A 16,989-nucleotide genomic window follows, 5' to 3' on the forward strand; every position below is an offset into this window, starting at 1 on the left:
TTAAAATATATATATGTAAGACTTATGTTCTATTATACATCTTGTATTTGAAATTCATATTAGATTGAGTATGGCCGAGAAAAATATTTAATTAATAAATTACTGCTAGTTGATTAGGACTTTATAAAATATTCAAGGGATAATGCTTTTAAGAAACTGTCGAGAAATTTCACCCTTTCATCCTATGTATGCATCGAAAGCTGGGGACAGTAAATTGCATGGTACAAATGAAAAATTCGAAGCAGCGCGGGCAATAGATAGCCGGCTAGAAATCGGAGCAAACAAAGAAATGGGGCAGATTACAGAAACTTCCATACAAGATACTGACAAGCATCTAACTGCCATATAAAGTAGTCTCATGTCCCAACCCATTCACCAAATTCACATCTCATACTCTTTTCCTTTTCAATCATGATGCCTCTCCCGCTTTCCAGTTCATATCTTCATAAAATCTTAATCTTTCTCTTCACGATACTTCTTCCTCTTGCAAATTCAATTTCCTTCAACTACAACAGTTTTTATCCAAACATAGGAGGTATTTCCTTGGAATGAGATGCATTCTCATCAAGTGGAGTTCTCCACCTTACAAAGAGTGGCAAGGATGATAACCTCACTTATAGTGTTGGTCTGGCACCTACATTCTGCCAGTGCACATTTGGAACGGCAAGACAGGAAACCCCACAGATTTCACTTCCCATTTCTCTTTTGAGGTGAAATCAATTGACCCAATAAATTATGGTGATGGAATATCATTTTTCCTGGCACCTGTTGGATCTGAGATCCCTGCTAATTCATCTGGTGGATTACTTGGACTATTTAGTCCTAAGAGTAGTACTGGTTACACAGAGAATCAAATTGTTGTAGTTGAGTTTGATTCTTATCCAAACTCATGGGATCCGCTCTATACTCATATAGGCATTAATATTAACTCCATTGAATCTGTAGCGTATTCTAGGTGGGTAGGTATAAGTCCCTTTGGAACTGTGGCAAATGCATGGGTGAGTTATGACTCTACAGCCAACACCTTGAGCGTCTTGGCCAATTCAGTAGGGGGAAATTTTAGCTTGTCGTATGCTGTTGATCTGAGAGAAGTCTTACCTGAATGGGCTACAATAGGTCTTTCTGCTGCCACTGGTGCCTCTATTGAACAACATAGCATTCTTTCTTGGGAATTTTATTCAAGCTTGGAAAACTAGAATTGAAGAAGGCAAAGTGTTTTCTTGCTTCTGACAGCAAATCACATAATGATGTACTCCTTTTTGCAATAAACAACTCATTAATAAATAAATAAAGCAGAAACTTAATTCTACTTTGATTTAATTAGTCTAACTTCATTAGCACGCTCTGCTCGATCAATGGCAAATTAAAGCTACAAGTCGAGGACTCTTTAACCTTTAAACAAGTCCAATTGCAAGAAAAAATTGGTATCATGCATGTACTGTTCACCTTATCCAAATATTTCAAGCTCTAAGCTTCAGAAGGTCTTAAATTGAAGTCCAGTAGTTGAGGAACAGGAGAATCAGACAAAAGAACGATTGTTGTCTTCATTTCATTGTCTTCACAACGATAGTATTTGATTTGAAACGTTTGGAGCTTTGGATAAGCCAAGTTTAAATAAACAAAAAGTCTTCATTTCATTCTATTACAGCACATATACAATCTAAATAATTTAGACGTTAGGATAATAAAATAAAATCATTAACCTTGCAGCTTCAGACTGGAAAAGTATCAGCCGGTCAATTCATGAATTTGAATATCCTGCCATTCTTCCAATTTGCATTTATGCTTAAACTTTTTTTTTTTTTTTTTTTAATTCAATGGGCTAGAATTATCACTCAAATAGAAAAATCCACAGCACAACTCCAGTGAAATAAATATTATATATAATTATCATTATTGTTAAATAATGGGCATAATGAGTGTTATGTATGCTTTGTCCCCTATAAATGATGAGGATAGCGATAATTTGAGATATTATAAACTTATAAATAACAGTCATTAGGTAATGGTCTTTAATTAAAATCATGCAACTTCTACACTCCCTTCAAAAATTATTGAGCCTGTTCCCGCTGTCTGCAATTATATATTCACTTTTAAATACTTAGGTTATCTTTGGCATGCTATTAAGTAATGTAATTAAATTTTTTTATTGAAATTTGATAGATAATTAAATTTACTTATTTTGCCAGTTTTTATGAGAGTTTAGAAAACCTAATGAAATTAGGGTTTGAAAAGTTTTGTAACAATTGTAACTTGTTTCTTTTTGAAAAACTTACATGAAAATTTTTTCAAATTAAACAAAAATTAATTTCTTTAATTCTAAACATAAAAATTGATTAAAAAGAAATTAATTAAATTTAATTCATCTAAAATGTTAATTTTCAAATAAGGGTATAGAGTGAAAATAAGATTGTTGCCAAAGATCATATTGGTTGATGTTAGTTTGACAGGATAAAAGAGGGTCTTTCTTGAGGTGAATCTACACTATTAAGTTTGGGGATTCATTTTTGTTAGATATAAATGAAATGTTGAATCACTTTGTTGGTAAAATGATTTAAAACTGATTAGGTAGTTTTTGTCCTCTTCCTATATATATGTTTTTAAATGCAAGGTAGATTTAATTTATGAATAATCTCAAATTCCATCCATGCATGATACCTCCACAAATCTCTTCCTCTATAGATTTTTTTTTTCTTTTATCATGAACAGTCTTTGAAAATATGTAGTATGAACTGCTCTGCTAAAAATAGTTTTTTTTTTTTAAATTATAATTAATTTTAACATAACATGATGAAATTATCTTACTAGAGTAATTTTAACATAAAAGTTCCCTTAAAAAACATAAAGTATAGATGTATGATCTATATTGACTAGACTATTATGGATCTTGTACATAAAAAATATATTGGTTAGATATTAATGATTACATTTTTAACCATCATAAATCCCTTTAAAAAGAAAAAAAAAAAAAAAAAAAACTCATGACACTAATCTAGATAAATGTCATATTATTGTGTGCATACTCAAAGCCCAAATTAAAAAAATTTAATAAGAAAAGTTAAAAAAAAAATATTCTGCTAGGAAACCCACATCATCAATTCTTTGATGTATTTCAGAAAAAATATTTTTGAAGCATCGCAAGCAATTCTTTCAAAAAAAAAAAAAAAAGGGTCTAACACCTTATAAAGCACACCTATGACCAATACATTAGTAAAGCAGGGCAAGCCCATGGTTCTAAACCCAAACACCCATAATGGTTCCTCTCTATAGCGTTTGCCATTTCCAGGTTTCTTTGCACAAACCAAAATCTTTCTCCTTCAACTGTTTTCTTAGCCCCCTTTGATCCAGAAAGTCACCCAAATCAAATGCACCAAAACACCTGAGAACTTGGCTTCATGAATGGAGCATTCACCACTCTCTGATACTCCAAGAAGAAAACCCAACCTAGAAAAAGAAAAGCCAAGTGAAAAAAATCAGACAAAAACAAAACATTAAGGTACATAAACAACAGGCAATACAAACCACTAAACCAACAGCAAAATGAAAATATTAGTATTGAAAAAAAATAAGAGAAATTGCTAAGAACAAGGCTTCACAAAATAGGACAAGGCATCACAAAATAAAACTAGGCATAGAACAAGGCAACACAGCTAGAATGAAGCGCATAGCAGAGTCAATGGGCTTAAAAATAAGTAGCAAATCCAACTACAAGCACTAGGATCCACCAAAATACAAGAGTACAAAAAACAAGTACGACTTGAGATAAGGATATCAATGTTAAATTACAGAAAAGCAATAAGATCCTCATTCCTTGAAACTCATATTTTTGCAAGTGTGTCGATCAGCTGCAAAGTTGGACTCGCACGTGAAGAGTTTGAGAGAACACAACAAGGAGAAGGACATCAAGACACGCAGCAATAGCATTTGGAGCAGGGGTAGCTCTCCAAGGAGCTAAATTCAAGGATTCTTAAGAAACATCCATATGAGGTGATTTACAACTAAAGTTAATTTAATATTGAATCATGAAGATGCCACATTTTGAAGTTAATCAACAAAACTTAAAACTTGATACATTTAGGCCAAAATGCATAAATTCAGCAATGAACTTTACCATGAAAGTCTAGTGACATCCTAAACTTTTATTTCATCCTATCACACACTTTAAATTTTAATTTTTTGTATTACTAAAATCCTATTGTCTTAGTCATCGTGACACTTATGTAAAAAAAAATGACATAGCATTAAATAATTAAAAAATAATAATCAGCACACGTGAATTGATACTCTTTTGCTACATCCCTTACTATCTCTGCCCGAACTAAAACCTCATGTTGAAGTTTGAAAAAGCTGCTACTACTATTTTGTTTAGTTAAAGATGATGCACTGGGATGTTTTGTTACATTTTAATGCTTGTAATCTTTCATATCTTTTGTTATTTTTTATTGCTTGAAATTTGGATATGTTTTCACGGACCCGAATTGTGATCTAACCCAAAAGTTTCACACCGCGACCCGATTGGAATAAAAAGTGACATCGTAGCGAAGGGTATGGATCAATATTGTAATATTCTACCCTTTGCGGTAGAGTTGTGAGATATTCAGGAAACACACTGGAGTTAGGGTTTGAGAGTTTTGAGTGAATGTATCTTGCTCTTTTCATCATAGTGAAATTTTTTTCTTTTGTCTTGCCCGTGAACGTAGACTTTATAGTTGAACCACGTTAAATCTTGTGTTATTCTTCTCCTCATTTCTATACTCATTTCTATACTGTGTGATTGTGCGATTTATGTGTGTGCCTTAGATTTGCGTACCTGTCATAACATCTTTGTTTAGTTATGAAGTTGTTATAAAGGTATGGAGGAGTTTATTTTGAGCTAGAGTTTGGAAGACAAACTTCCTTAAATCATGGAAGTTTGGTAAACAAACTTTAGTTTAACTTGTTGTATAAATATATTAAGGCAAGTAATGAATATCATATCATCCTTTTAAAAATTTTAGATATTACTCTGTTTTCTGCTCAAAAAAAAAAAAAAAAACTCTTTTCTCCAACAAGTGGTATTAGAGTCCAAATGATCTTTAGGGCCATTTTTAAAACCATTGTAGACCTGTTGAAACTACTTGAAAAAGACCTGCATGTCTATAAATTGATATGTTAGACCATCATGTCTTTAAACTGATGTTTCAGACCTGCAAGTCTATAAAATACAAAGAAAAAAAATCTTAGACCAGCAAGTTTTTAAACTAGAGATTCACACCTGCAAGTTTTAAAACTACAAGAACCTTTGTTTGAAGGGGCCTAAGCATGTAAGAAAACTGCAAGAACTTATCAGAAGGGACCTTAGCAAGTCCAAAAATTACAAAAGAAAATTTATCGTTGAAAGGAATTAGCCTTCTTTTTTAATGAATCCTTAGTAGCTCTCAAGGAGGAGATTGATGTTTGCAAGATGGCCAACAGAAAAAGATCAATCTTTGAAGTTGTTTGAAGAATTTATGATCCAAGATGAAGAAGTCCACCTCTAGCAAAAATCTCATTAAAGAGGAGTGTTGGAAGTTGATGTGATTTTTAACATGTGTACAAGAAAAAAAAAAAAGAGCCATACCTAAGCATGGTGCAAGCATGACATTATTTGAGAAAAGAAGGTAGTATTTCAAAGGAGATGCTACTGCTGGAAAAAAGTGCAAAGAGAATGTGCAATTTGTAAGAGTTGGAAAGTTGAAAAAATGAGGAAGAAAAGAAAGGGAAAAAAAAAATCTATATTTGTTTATGTATCATCTGTTTCTTATCAATAGAATTTGAGTTTAACTTCTCTCCAACTTGTCTCTTTTTACTATGATGTCAATTTTAAGTTTCTATAATGTCTTTGTAAAAGTCAAGAATTCAACTCTTTCTTCCTTGTTTTTCCTGCTGCATATTCTGCAGAACTTGTGTCTTTATTTTCTGTTCTTAAATTGTTTTTAAGCTCTCCTTTGTGTTAAAGCCATCTCCTCCATTTTCCAACAAGTGGTATCAAAGCATTCATGATCTTGAGGGATTATCTAAGTGTTTGAGAGAAAACTAGTGGGAAAACCACCAAACTAGTCACAAAACATTTAGTTTTTTGTTAGTATTCTTCACTTTCAATGGCTTCCAGTAGTACCTCTTTGTCACCACCTCACTTTAATGGTGAAAATTATCATGTCACATCTTACCTCTTTGTAAGGTATGACATGATCCCGTAGTGTACCAAATGAATTATCGAACTACACTTACCGATAACCTATTAAATATACTATAAGAGATTTTGAACAAAACATAGCATTTTATTTAATCTTTATTTTGCGGAAAGCTGCATGGTGATAGTTAAAACTTTAACAAAACCCAAAGTATAACCTGTTGAAACCACGAAATAAATCAAGTAAAATATTTTTTTCAATCCATTTCACAAGCATAATATTAATACATTCACATTTCAAGTAAACATTTGATTTCAAAAGTTTCATTCATTAGAGACAATAAACTTAATATTATGAAAGTTACATTTACATAAGTTTTAAAATAAAGTTACAAATATCTACAATCCCAAAATGCTTTAGCAATGTAATGCTTTTTAATATAAACTGCTCAATGTCTGTACATCCATATACATAGTTACAAAATATATCAAAAGGAAATTACAGAGGTATAACTACTATATATATACCCACAGTCAAAACAAAATGATGCTCCCAAGTCTCTCACTCAGCAGCCTTCTCCTTTCCCTTACCTGCGACAACATAAATAAGCTATTGCTGAGTATATCACTCAGTGGTGCACAACTAATAACTGTGAAACTTAAAATAAAGCACAACTTGTCAAAACATAATAAATCATATTTTCCATAAATATGAAAATATTACACAAAAGTTCTAAGTCCATAAGAATCATTTATGGAAATCACCTTTCAATGAAGAGGTCATAATGAAGGAGTGGAAGCATGAAAAACACAAGTTTATACCATTGAATTCAAAAATTTTCACCTAGGGTCACATGCATCATGCAAGATTTATTTTTATCTATTTGATTTCAATGATAAACAACATATTAAAACTCTTTTAATATGTTTTTGGATCTATATTTTCCATTTAAGATTTTAAAATTAATCAGATTAATTTTAGAACTCTAGATTAAATCAAGAACAAATACACTAACCTCTTAATGCACTGCAGTATATTTGTGCCTTTGAGATGCATCTTCAGGACATCAGATGTTGTCCCTCTAGCTTGTCCACACCAAACACCTATGGCAGCTTTTGAACAGCTTCTAAAACTTTTTCTATTATTTAGAAAATTAAGTTCTGCCTTTTAAGAGATTAAAGATGTAAACAAGACACTATAAACAATTTCTAGTATTTTTAATTCAAGAGATTGTTTGCTAATCTCTTAGAATTGATGAGAGATGAAGAAGAAGAGAGGGAGAGGAGCCTTTGGGTGGCGGCACAAAGAGAGTAGCTGCTGGTTGTTATGTTTTCTTTTCATAACAACACTTATATAGCTAGGTTAACACATTAAACCCTTGCCACATGTCACCTTCTGATTGGTTCTAGATTTAATTGACCCAATCACATTGTGCCAAGTGTCAAACCTATATTTAATCTTAATTTTAATCATTTTACATGATTAAAAGACATTTGGCAAGCTTATGTGTAGTGCCATGTGTCACCATCTCATGGTACCACATGTCACTCTGTGAAATGACTAAAATGCCCCTATGTCTTAATTTTGAGTTCTCAACCCAAAATAATCATTTCTCTTCTTCTAATCAATTTATATCAAATATAAATTAATTAATTAATCTCTATTAATTAATTTCTCATTAATTAAATTCATATTTAAACACTTTAAATATAAATTTAATTTATACTGTACATCCAATAACCTAGATTTTGTTTCAAGTCATGCTAGAAACTTTGCAATCTAATTGCAAACCAAACCTATTTAATTAATCAATTAAACTCTTTAATTAATTAATTAATTAAATTATATTTAATTAGGTGATTACTTGTGTATGTGTGTGACTTACTAGGCTCATCACTAATTGGCAATGAGATATAATATCAACTCTTAATATCATCAGAACTCTTTCTTACCATAAATGATTTCGCTAAATCATTTTATGCACCTCATAGACCATGGTTAACACCTAGCATAGCATGACATGGCCACCCAATCAGTAATAAGATTTACCTTAAATGAACCCATAATTATATGTTACCATGCACTAGAATCTCTCTATTACAAAATCCAAACTCAAGCTGGAGTCATGGTTTATGTCAAACTCCATTTGCTATGAATATAATGTTCTCTTTTAATTCCAGTTCTTGATTAAAAGATTTTCTCATCAGAAACTCTTTTCTGAATAAATCTATCTGTCTTGGCCAGGAACTTGAAACATCAAGAATAATTAAATGAACATAGGATTTTGTCTCTATTTACTTAGAGGAACATATTCCATCTTGATCAACACCTACCTCCATATATAACTAGAAGGAGCCAACACATGCCCATATACCCATACGCAGTACAAGTATGAAAGTAGTATCAAACTCAAACCACCTATATACAAGATAACTGTGCTATCTCAGGTCTAAAGATTATATGCATTAATATGATTTATGATAATACATTGACAAGAGTAAACTCCATGTGCTTGTCATAAGTGTCACTGGTTCGGCCTACTTATCATTTATAAGTGCCTATCATGTTTGTCATATTTTATGAGACTCATCATTCTATCTTATTTATATCTCATATAAATAACTTGGGAACAAATATGAATATAATCTTTCTGGATAAGTCATATCCTTATTATGAAGTATCCTCGATTGTGAACCTATTTATGATACTTTGTACTAGAAATACTGTCACTTATATTCTTAACAACTTAAGAATAAAATTTCTAACGAAATATCAATGGACCTTTTCTATTACACATAAATATATTATGTAAACGGAAAAGTGAAAATGCCTTTTATTAATAAAAAAATTACAAGATACATACTAAATGATATGCTCTAGGGCATACTACTAAAACATAATTCATAATCACAAATTATAAATCATAAGTGTTGCCAATATTAACACACAATTTAGACCATGACACAAAATTTCACAATCAATGCCGTGTTGTATACCACGACAAAGTAATCTCAACCTCACTAACCGTTATTAATGAGGGAAGGGCTAGCTAGCTAGCTAATGAATACTCATATAGTCTCACCCACTAACCGTTATTAATGGGGGACATAATCATAATCAATTATCAAACCCCAAGTAGTCATTATTACTGGGGAGTTCCGAAAGGGACTGTCATACTAACTATGGTTTTAAAACAATTTCCAAAAGTTTCTCAAACAACAATCACATTTGCAAATCAATAAACACATTCAAATCATCATAAAACCCATATAGAGGTGGCAACACACAAATTTCTCAAATGCAAGAGAAAAACCATATCTCATTCAAAATAAACTCATTCAAATTAAATTCGTTCAAATAAACTCAGTCAAATCAATTTACAAGGTTAAAACAAAGAAAAAGGTTAGTTGTGCACAAACCTTCAATGATCTCCTTTCTCTTTACTCATTTCTCCTTGTCCGTCCCAACCTCTATTTCTACTGAAAACACACAAGTAGAATGTCTCAACACTCACCTTAACTATTGCCAAATATTCATTACATGAATATCTAATGCATCCTTAAGTTAGCTTTGTAACTTCAATAAGTTTTGGAATTCTGGACAGCTTGGTGCTCTTGAATCATTAATTCTTTCTCCAATTTTTTTCAAATTTCTCCCTTCAATTCTTCTTTTCTAGGGTCAATTAAGAGTTTTTTATGAGTTTTTATTAGAGTTTATGGGATGAAATCAAGCTTTGAAATCTTGAAGTAGCTTGTTAATGGAGGAATTTAGAGAGAGAGTTTGAGAGAGAGTGGGACGGCAAAGGGGTAGAAGAAGATCCAAAATTTTTCTTTTTAATTTGTAATTATCTCCTTTTATGCTTATCCCAAAATTAATTTAATTAAATTAAAATCCTTTATTGTGTCATGCTAATGTAATGATGTGTCATAATTAACTTTATTTACATTTTCTTTTCTTTTCTTTTCCTTTTTCCTTTCTTCCATTCACCTCTTCACTTTTAACCCATTTTTCATAATTTTAATTTCCTACATTTTAATGGACGTTTAGGCCAAAAGTCACCTCTAAGGGTGAATTGACCATATTGTCCCTTATCGATATGATCGGTTTTTCTAGTAACACTAAGTTACTTCATGAAGTCTGTCTCAATTGTTTGAACTAGTTCTTTATTCTTTTCTATGGTTCTTACAATACCATTAACTTTGCAATTATCCTTAGGCCTAGGATATCATAGGATCCCACACGAATTTAGGATAGCAATTGAACCCGCAGTCACTTTTCGGTACGGTCACCCATCACTAGGACCTCAGCTCATTTAACCCATTATGCTTTGTTTTTCTTATTTGCATTTTACCTTCATATAATTTCTAATAATTTTTATTTAGGGCTTTTCTAGAGGACAAATATAGTTCTAGACATCCTGACTATCCGGACAGACACCCGTCACCAGAACAGTAAAATATATAGAGTACTTAATATGGGGGTGTTACAATTCTTTCCCCCTTAAATAAATTTCATCCTGAAATTTTACCTGGTTTTAGTCTCTGAACAGCTGTGGGTACTGTCTCCTCATGTTCTCCTCATGCTCCCAAGTAGCCTCCTAGCCTAAATGATGGTTCCACAGCACCTTAACCAGTGGTATCCGCTTATTCCTCAGCTGCTTCACCTCATACGCTAGAATCTCTATGGCCTCTTCCTCATAAGTGAGGTCTGGATTCACTTTAATCTCTTCAACAAGTAGAATGTGAGAGGGTTCTGATTTGTACCTTTTCAATATAGACACATGGAAGACATTATGTATCTTTTCTAACTCTGGAGGTAGTGTCAATCTATATGCCAAAGAACCTACTCTTTTCAGAACCTCATACAGCCCAATAAAGTGAGAACTCAGTTTTCCCTTTCTGCCAAATCTTATAATTTTCTTCCAAGGGAAAACCTTAAGGAATACCTTGTCACCCACTGCATATTCAATATCTCTCCTTTTCAAATCGATGTAGGACTTCTGACAGTCTGATGCAGCCTTGAGCCAATCTCTGATAAGTCTAATCTTCTCCTCTGTCTGCTGAATAATTTCTGGGCCAATCAGTTTTTTTTCACCCACTTCATCCCAACACAGAGGAGTTCTACACTTTCTACCATACAAGACTTCATATGGAGGCATCCCAATGCTTGATTGGTAGTTGTTATTGTAAGCAAACTCAATCAGAGGCAAGTGTGTATCCCAACTACCTTAAAATTTAATCACACAAGCTCGTAGCATATCCTCCAATATCTGAATCACTCTTTCAAACTGGTCATCTGTCTGTGGATGGAATGCCATACTGAAGTTCAATATAGTTCCTAGGGCTCTTTGCAAACTACCCCAGAATCTAAAAGTGAACCTTGGATCTCTATCTGACACAATTGATACCGACACCCCATGAAGTCTCACAATCTCATCAATGTATAGTTTAGCCAATCTGTCCAGACTGTATTCCATCCGTATTAGTAAAAAGTGAGCAGACTTGGTCAATCTGTCCATAATAACCCATACTACATCATGATTCTTCTGTGTTCTTGGGAGTCCCATCACAAAGTTCATTGTTATTCTTTCCCATTTCTACTCAGGTACTGCCAGTGGATGTAGCAACCCTGTTGGCACTTGGTGTTCTACCTTTACTTGCTGACAAGTTAGGCATTTAGATACAAACTCTACTATATCTTTCTTCATCCCATTCCACCAATAGTGCTCCTTTACTGTTCTGTACATTTTAGTTCCACTAGGGTGCATAGCAAAAGGAGACTTATGTGCTTCCTTCATAATGAGTTGTCGCAATTCTACATCATTAGAAATGCACATTCTGCCCTGATGTAGCAGTAAGCTATCATCATTCATAGAAAATTCAGGTTTCTTGCCATCCCGAACTTTGTCCCTCAATTTCTGATATTTTTCATCATTCTGGGCTGCCATTTTAATCTGATCAATCAACACTGGCTGTACATGCCATGTAGTTATCATTTGTGCCTCATCATCAATTTCCAAACTAGCATGCAGTGCTTTTCAACTCATGCACCATAGACAAAGGAGAAACTCTTAAACTCGCTATGGTTTTACTGCTCAAAGCATCAGCGACCACATTTGCCTTCCCTGGCTAGTAGTTTATCAGACAATCATAGTCCTTAATCAGTTCTAATCACCTCCTTTGCCTCAAATTCAACTCCTTCTGGGTACCCAGATACTTCAAGCTCTTGTGATCTGTATAGATGTAATACTTTTCCCCATACAGATAATGTCTCCAGATCTTCAGAGCAAATACAATAGTTGCTAGTTCTAAGTCATGTGTAGAATAATTTCTCTCATAGGGTTTCAGCTACCGTGATGCATAAGCAATGATATTTCGATCTTGCATCAATATACAGCCTAGCCCATTTTGAGAAGCATCACTATAGACAGTGTATTCTTTACCCAGTGTAGGTAAAGTAAAGACTGGAGTTTCAGTCAAATATCTTTTCAATTCATCAAAACTCTGCTGACATTTATCAGTCCACTGAAATTTTACATCTTTCCGAAGTAGTTTAGTAAGTGGAGATGCTAACATAAAAAATCCCTTCACAAAACGGTGGTAGTAACCAGCTAAACCTTGAAAACTGTCATTATGCTGGAAACTGTGAACTTCTGTAACATTTCTGTATGGCTTTCAATTAAGGATAGCTTCAACCTTGTTGGGATCTACCTTAATGCCTTCAACTGATACAATGTGCCCCAAGAAAGAAATTTTCTTTAGCCAAAATTCACACTTCGATAGCTTGGCATATAGTTATTTCTCCCTTAGAGTCTGTAGCACAATCCGCAGGTGCCTGTCATGCTCCTCTGCATTCTTGGAATACACCAAGATGTCGTCAATAAACACCACAACAAACTGATTTATGTATGGCCTGAAGATAGTGTTCATCAGGTCCATAAAAGCAGCTGGAGCATTAGTTAACCCGAATGGTATAACCAGAAACTCATAGTGGCCGTATCGAGTTCTAAAAGTAGTTTTTGAAATGTTCTACTCTTGCACCTTCAACTGATAATACCCCGATCTTAAGTCAATTTTGAAGAACACAGCTATACCCTTCAACTGATCAAACAAATCATCTATGCAAGGCAATGTATATTTGTTCTTTATTGTCACCTTATTCAACTGTCTGTAGTCAGTACACAGATGAAGAGTACCATCTTTCTTCTTAATGAACAATACTGGTGCTCTCCAAGGTGACACACTGGGGCGAATGAAGCCCTTATCAAACAACTCCTGTAACTGTACCTTCAGCTCTTTCAAATTAGCAGGTGCCATTCTATATGGAGTAATGGAGATTGGGTCCACATCAGGCATAACCTCTATTTCAAACTGCACTTCTCTTTCTGGAGGTAACCCTAGTAATTCCTCAGGAAACACATCTAGAAAGTCACATATAGTAAGAATATCCCTCACTGCCGGACTCCCTACTTAGGTGTCTCTCATACGGGCCAAATATACTTCACACCCTTTTCGGATCATTTTTCTAGCTAGTGCAGCTGAAATGAGATTTGATGGCAATAACTACCTCTCCCCATGTATTACCACATCACTATACTGAGGGAGATCAAAAGTGACTGTCTTCAGTCTACAGTCAATCATAGCATGATACCTGACTAACCAATCCATGCCCAAGATAATGTCATAATCTCTGAAGGACATTTCTATCAAGTCGGATGGAAAAGTATATCCTTGGATCACCAAAAGACAATCCTTATACATTCTATTGACCCTAACCTCTTATCCTAACAGATTAGTTACTAGCACCTCAAAATTCATTTTCACATAAGGAACAGTAATACAATAAATGATGCTGGCACTAACATAAGAGTGTATAGAACCCAGATCAAATAGCACATATACATCTTATTTAAAGATAGAAAAGTACCAGTGACTATATCAGAAGTTTCAGCATCTTTTCGCTGTCGCATGGTGTATACCCTAGCCAGTGCACCACTCTGCTTAGGCTAGTTGACTGTGGCCTGACTGCCAGAAGTACTACCCCTGCCTCTTCCTCGGCCTCTACTAACTGTCTGCGAGCCTCTAGAGGCAGAACTCTGAACTGAGCTTTCAACTGTAGTAGGTGGTAAAGCTCTGCAAGCACTCACATAGTCTCTAACAAAATGGCCAGTTCCACCACAGTTATAGCAGGCTCTTATGGCTTTATAACAAACCCCTCCGTGTACTCTTCCACAGGTTTCACAAGTACAGACTGAAGCTGTTCCTCTAGATGTCTGCTGGCTAGGTCGAGGTGGTCTCTGTCCTGAAGATTTACCTCTACTGGACTTGCGTGAGCCAGATCCTCCAAAGTACTTTCTCTTTCTTGACCCACTATCAGGAGCTTGCTCAATAATCTTTCCAGTTTTCTCTTTCTCTTCTGAACTCTTTTTAGGTACTCCTTCCATTTGAATTCTTTCTAGTTTCAATGCTTGAGATATCAGCTCAGAGAAGTTTTCATGTCTGAATCCCACTACTTACATCCTTAAACTAGGCTTCAGACTGGCCTCAAACCGTTTACATTGATCTCTGGTGGTGGTAATTAGGTTTCCAGCATAATGACTTAATCTGGAGAAGTCTCTCTCATACTTTGCCACTGATCTATTCCCTTACTTCAACCCCAAAAATTCTTGTAATTTCATTTATACGTATGTATCAAGGACCCATTTCTATCTGATTTCCCTCAAAAAATCTGACCAGGTCAGAACTGGAGGCCCTATTAGACTATGGGGGATGGTTTTTCACCACTCATAAGCGTCCCTTTGCAATAGAGAGACCGAGTATTCAAACTTGAGTTCTTCTGTGCAATGTAGCCTTTTAAACACCCTTTCCATTCTTTTCAGCCAGTGCTCTACTTTCAAAGGGTCCATTGTACCCTTAAACTCAGTAGCCCCAAATTTCATCAACTTATCATACTGCCTGGCTGGAGGCTGTGATTGCACTACCGATGTTTGAATTGGGGCTTGTGTTGGCATATTTTCAGCCATTTGTTGGAATAAGGTAGCCATCTGCTAAGCAAACTGAGCAGGGTACTGCGGCATGGGTGGGGCTGATGTAGCTGACCCACTAACATTCTGGAGAGCTGAGGCTTCCCCCTGTGCCTGAGCCTTAACAGACTGCTCAACTGAGTGATTCCCTTCTTCCATATTCAATGAGAGGATATTTTATCTCCTGAACAAACAACACAAGGAGATTTGCCTCCATTAGTTCATATTTATGATGTAAATGCATCATATATATCAATTAATGACAATTGAGTAGTTGTACTTATCAAAAATTTTCAAATATGCAATTCAAAACTTGTATGAAAACCAAAGCTCTGGTACTACTAAAACATGTCACATCTTACTCCTTCGTAAGGTATGACATAATCCCGTAGTATACCTAATGAATTACCGAACTACACCTACTGATAACCTATTAAATATACTATAAGAGATTTTGAACAAAACACAACATTTTATTTAATCTTTATTTTGCATAAAGCTGCATGGTGATAGTTAAAACATTAACAAAACCCAAAGTATAACCTTTTGAAACCATGAAATAAATCAAGTAAAAGATTTTTTTTTTCAATCCATTTCACAAGCATAATATTAATACATTCACATTTCAAGTAAACATTTGATTTCAAAAGTTTCATTCATTAGAGACAATAAAACTTAATATTATGAAAGTTACATTTACATAAGTCTTAAAATAAAGTTACAAATATTTACAATCCCAAAATACTTTAGCAATGTAATGTTTTTTAATACAAACTGCTCAATGTCTGTACATCCATATATATAGTTACAAAATACATCAAAAGGAAACTACAGGGGTATACCTACTATATATATACCCACAGTCAAAACAAAATGCTGCTCCCAAGTCTCTCACTTGGTAGCCTTCTCCTTTCCCTTACCTACGACAGCATAAATAAGCTATCGCTGAGTATATCACTCAGTGGTGCACAACTAATAACTTTAAAACTTAAAATAAAGCACAACTTGTCAAAACATAATAAATCATATTTTCCATAAATATGAAAACATTACACAAAAGTTATACGTCCATAAGAATCATTTATGGAAATCACCTTTTAATGAAGAGGTCATAATTCACAATCACAAATTACAAATCATAAGTGTTGCTAATATTAACACACAATTTAGACTATGACACAAAATTTCATGATTAATTCTGTGTTGTACACTATGACAAAACAATCTCAACCTCACTAACTATTATTAATGAGAGAAGGGCTAGCTAGCTAACTAATGAGTACTCATATAGTCTCATCCCACTAACCGTTATTAATGGGGAACATAATTATAATCAATTATCAAACCCCAAGTAGTCGTTACTACTGGGGAGTTCTGAAAGGGATTGTCATGCTAACTGTGATTTTAAAACAATTTCCAAAAAGTTTCTCAAACAACAATCACATTTGCAAATCAATGAACACATTCAAATCATCATAAAACCCATATAGAGGTGGTAACACACAAATTTCTTAAATGCAAGAGAAAAACCATATCTCATTCAAAATAAACTCATTCAAATCAAACTCGTTCAAACAAACTCATTCAAATCAATTTATAAGGTTAAAACAAAGAAAAATGTTAGTTGTGCACAAACCTTCAATGATCTCCTTTCTCTTTACTCACTTCTCCTTGTCCGTCCCAACCTCTTTTTCTACTGAAAACCCACAAGTAGAATGTCTCAATACTCACCTAAACTATTGCTAAATATTTATTATATGAATATCTAATACATTCTTAAGTTAGCTTTGTAACTTCAATAAGTTTTGGAATTCT

General features: G+C 34.0%; 1 pseudogene; it reads left to right on the top strand.

The window, feature by feature from the left end:
- The first annotated feature begins 411 nt into the window (after window positions 1-411).
- Window positions 412-1,196, top strand: LOC110655402 (lectin 7-like; annotated as a pseudogene).
- The last annotated feature ends 15,793 nt before the right edge of the window (window positions 1,197-16,989 follow it).

The sequence above is a fragment of the Hevea brasiliensis genome, chromosome 7 (genome assembly GCF_030052815.1).
Source record: "Hevea brasiliensis isolate MT/VB/25A 57/8 chromosome 7, ASM3005281v1, whole genome shotgun sequence".
Taxonomy (NCBI): Eukaryota; Viridiplantae; Streptophyta; class Magnoliopsida; order Malpighiales; family Euphorbiaceae; genus Hevea; species Hevea brasiliensis.